Below are 4,594 nucleotides of genomic sequence, written 5' to 3' on the forward strand. Positions count from 1 at the left end.
ATTGCCAATTTTTTGTTTTTCTAAAGCTGACTTAGCTTTAATTTTTTTTTGCTTTAACAGGGTAAAAGTTGATTTTTTTAGCCTGACTTTCTGGCCTGACTTAAGCCCTGGTACATTGGCCTTCATAGATGACGTTGACGGCCTTGCATCGTCATCATGACTGCTGCCGGCAGCTACAAGACTGGCATGTGGATCCTGCTCTCCGGTCATGTGACTGTCCTCCATACTACGCACACAACCACACACAAAAAAAACCTGTTGGTTTTATTTTTATTATTTTGGGCAGCAGCCCCTCGACAGACAGGAGCAGAGCACCCCTGTGCAGCTACACCAATGACAGTGACAGCCAGGTGTGGCTGACATGCACAGAAAACACGACACACACAAAAAAAATTTTTTTTTATTTTTTTTAACACTGGGGTGAACCCCTGAAAAGAGGCAGCAGCCCCTTAACAGACAGCAGCACAGCACCCCTGCACTGATGACAAGTGTGGCTAACACTAATTTTTTTTTTTTTTTCACACTGGGGGCGGGTGAAGAGCACCCCTGAAGGACAGAGCACCCCCTGGACAACACAGCACTACAGCCAGACAGCCCCTATAGACAGGACAACAGCCAGCCTCTATGGACAGGACAAAGCCAGCCAGCCCCTATGGACAGGGCAACGACAGCCAGCTGCTTGGCTTTTGAAGTGCGGCCTCCTGGTCGCTAGCTAAGCTGTGGGTTACCACCCACAGCTTTAGCGACCGACCAGGTTGATGGTCGCGATGGTCAAGACCATTGCAACCATCGGGACTTGCGACGAGACCCTAAGGTTGGGTCTCAGCAACCGCAAGCCTCAGGGAGCTTCCTGCTCTGATCGAGCAGGAAGTCGATCAGAGCGACCGCCCACAAAACGGCAGGCGTTCCTTAAGGAACTCCTCAGTTTGTGAAACCAAACCCCCGCCACGCCTACAAAACGGGTTGAGCTGTCGATCAACATCGACAGCCGCCCCTTTTGTAGTGAGCTCCGGAGCAAGAGAATTTCTCTCTCGCTCCGGGGCTTGCGCACGCGCAGTGCGGCCGCTGTGCGTGCACAAGGCCTAAACATCGACCCGCTTGCGAGCGCTCAGCGCTTGCGAGCGGGTCTGAATGTGGTCCACTGTTTCCTCTGTGGATGCACAATATATCTCTCTCCATTACACATGTGCACCACCATATTATTGATGGCTCAAACCATTGAATAGTTTTCCAACGTTGGTTCCATACTGTACATGAAACGATGGTGGAAATCTCTACCACTGGAAGCACTTACAGTACTTGCTAGAGAATGTTTAAATATGTATAAAGGATTGCGGAGAGTGAAATGCCTGTATTCATCCGTGTGAGCTATTTATGTTTAGACAGGGAAGCAGGGAGGAAAGAGGGAAAAGGGAAACATACTTGCTATTTGTCATCAATGGGAGGACAAGAGAAGAGACCACATGGAGTCCAGTTTTTCGTAACAGTCCAACGTTCCCATCTCACGATCCCCTACATGTGCATTATTAGCAAACTTAGCAAAATGTCCCCTTTAATTTTCATTTCTTATCACTACAAATTGTGAATATAAGAAATTATGTCTCTGCCGATAAGAGGCTTCCCCGATTATACAGTATAATGATAGCAAAAACGATCACTATACTTCTAGGTTTAGACCCAGCTGCACATGTGCATAATTCCCAACATTTAGGAATCCTGGGGAAGGACAGGTCGCGGCGAAGGCGCCATAAAAGGGGGTGGGGCTTCTGTAAAGGGGGTGGAGTCTATGAAAAACAGGGTGTTGGCTCGTGGGTTCCCCGCATTTACGTCACTTTGGGGGCATGCCCAGCACTCTTCGAGATGCTCGGCAGCTCCCAGGCTCTGCGTTACACAAGTGAACAGGACACCGCTGGCACCCCTGCAATGCCGACACCCACCAGTATCTCCGCACTGAAAACACCGCTGGCACCCCCGCTCTCACACTACAGGCACCCAACACTGAGGATGCCACTGGCACCCCCGCTCTGCCAACACTGCAGGCACCCCTGCACTGCCACACCGCCAGAACTCAGGCAGTGAGGACGCCACTGGCACGCCCACTCTGCCGACAACACTGACACCCCTGCAATGCAGGCACCACCAGTATCTCCGCACTGAGGGGCTGATTCAGAGCCGGACGCTCTGAAACAGCGCTCGCTCTGAATCAGGGCGGGTTTTTTTTGTGTGTCGGAGCTGGCTCCGGCGTGCACAGTGGCCAAACATCGACCCACTCGCGAGCGGGTATGAATCAGGCCCTGTGAACACGGCTGGCACCCCAGCTCGGCTGACACCCAACACTGAGGACACTGCCAGCACCCCTGCACCGCCCGCCCGCCCGGTACTGAGGACACCGTCAGACCCACCTCCACTGCCGACACTCCCGCGCTGAGGACACCGCCAGCATCATTGCAATGTCGACACCGCTCTCACAGTAAGTGCACTATTAGTATATCCAACCCACACTGTATCCAACCCACACTGTATACCGCACTGTATCTGACCCACAGGTATGCAACGCTGTTTTTATGGTTGGGGAGATTTGGGGGGAACTACTCAACAAAAAGGCTGATTGATCGGGGCTTTACATGGGCACAGAGTGCCAGTCATCAGTGACCCGGCATCCACAGGAGGGAAACAGAGTTCCATACCTGTGGGTCAGATACAGCGCGGGTCGAATACAGTGCGGGTTGCACATGCCCCCAACACCTGCTTATTCTCAGTGCCTAAGCTGTATTTTTATGGTCGGGGAGATTTTGGGCATACTTGCTGACATTCAGCTCCCCCCTTCCGGGAGGGAGTTCAATGCCTGCAAATAGTGGGGGGGGGCGTGGCCGGGCAATGGGTCCGTGTTGTCACAATGCCGAAAATAAAGGCATTGTGAAGCAGGGGGCGGAGCCACGATGACGCAATTCAGCGCAGGGGTTTCTAGTAGCTAGTCGGGGGGCAGGCAGCAGCCGGGAGGCTTGCCTGCCTTTCCGGGGGGTCGGGAGCGGCACCCAATATTCAGGAGGCTCACGACCAAATCGGGAGGGTAGGCAAGCCTGATTTTGGGACACTGCTCAACAAAAGGCTGATTGATCGGGGCTTTACATGGGCACAGAGTGCCAGTCATCAGTGGCCCAGCACCCAATACAAATTGGGCACTGAGAACATGCATGTGCTGGGGGCATTTACACTTGTGTAGGGGACATTCATGTCTGCTGTTGCTAGTTACACGTGGTTTAGGGGGTTTTTGTTTCCTGTTTGTTAGCTACGACTACTTGTTTTGAGCAAGAATATTCCACGCACGATTCTTAGTACATTTCTGTGTTGTATAGTTCTCTATTGAACGTACCTGTGAGTGAGTCTGATTGGTTATTGCTAATACATTACTAATTTGTAAAACATTTGTAAACATAAATAACTGCCGTGTGTCTGTGCCGCTGCTCTGTTGATCAGTTTAGCCAGTCAGCCTTTGGCCTATGTTGGTGAACAATATTGTCAGACCCTCCAACTATACCAATTTAGCCGGTACAGTACCGTTTTTTAAAGGTCTGTACCGGCAAACAGGGGCTGTACCGTTTTGTACCGGTGGGCAGGGCCGCCAGTATTCCACACTCGAACACTAGGGGGGGCCCGTCCGTCACTGCTGCTACTCCCCGCTATTACCCCCCTGACAGGCAGACAGTGACAGCCCCACCTCTGCACAATAGAGCGAGTAAAGTGACTCGTCATGAGTCACCTCTCACTCAGCCGCCCTCCCGCTCCGCCTCCTTCCTTACCTATTGGCCGGCGTTCCCTCAATAAAGTTTTCCTCTGAACACTGAAGCCGGTGTGGCGTGACGTCATGATCACTCCGCACCGGCTTCAGTGATGAAAGGAATACTTTATTGAGGGCACGCTGAATCAGAGGAGCCGCAGCGGGCGCGTGGTGTCGTGCGAGGAGCCGCCCAAAGCAGACAGAAGAACGTAGGAGCGAGCAAGGTAAGATAAGCGTGTCACTTCTCCCAGGGCCGGAGCTAGGCTTTGCAGCGCCCAGCGCGGTCCTGTGTTGTCACCCCTTCCCTCCTCCGCTCCCTCCCCCTGAAGTTACATAGTCACTATAGCGCCAGGAGGGTGGGCGTTTCTAGCGCCCGCTGGATACAATGGCACTTCGGGCGACGGCCCGGCTTGCCCGGGACCACGAGCCGCTACTGACTTCTCCCAGAGTCCCGGGCCATTGATTCTGTATTCAGTCGATAGAGCACAGCCCCATGTGGACACGCCCCTTTATATAACCACGCCCTTTTGAATGTGGCCACGCCCCTGTACGGGGTTTTCCCTGTGAAATGTCGGAGGGTATGTATTGTGAGCCGTGAGGTGGTCATAACTGACTGGAAATTAATGTTATTGAAGGTTAAGGTTGATGCTAGATGCTATGTGGAGAAAGGACCTCTGTGACGTATCAACCACGTGACCGCTGCAGGAGTCGGCGCACATTCCCTAGTATGAAATGCGCATGCGCTAGGTGCCCTGCACCAGCCTGCTCTGCGCTGCGTAACTCACGTACTGTCCTCGTCACTACGTAAAGAGCGTA

The sequence above is a fragment of the Taudactylus pleione genome, unplaced genomic scaffold (genome assembly GCF_031769625.1).
Source record: "Taudactylus pleione unplaced genomic scaffold, aTauple2 ptg000103l, whole genome shotgun sequence".
In the NCBI taxonomy this organism is placed as follows: domain Eukaryota; kingdom Metazoa; phylum Chordata; class Amphibia; order Anura; family Myobatrachidae; genus Taudactylus; species Taudactylus pleione.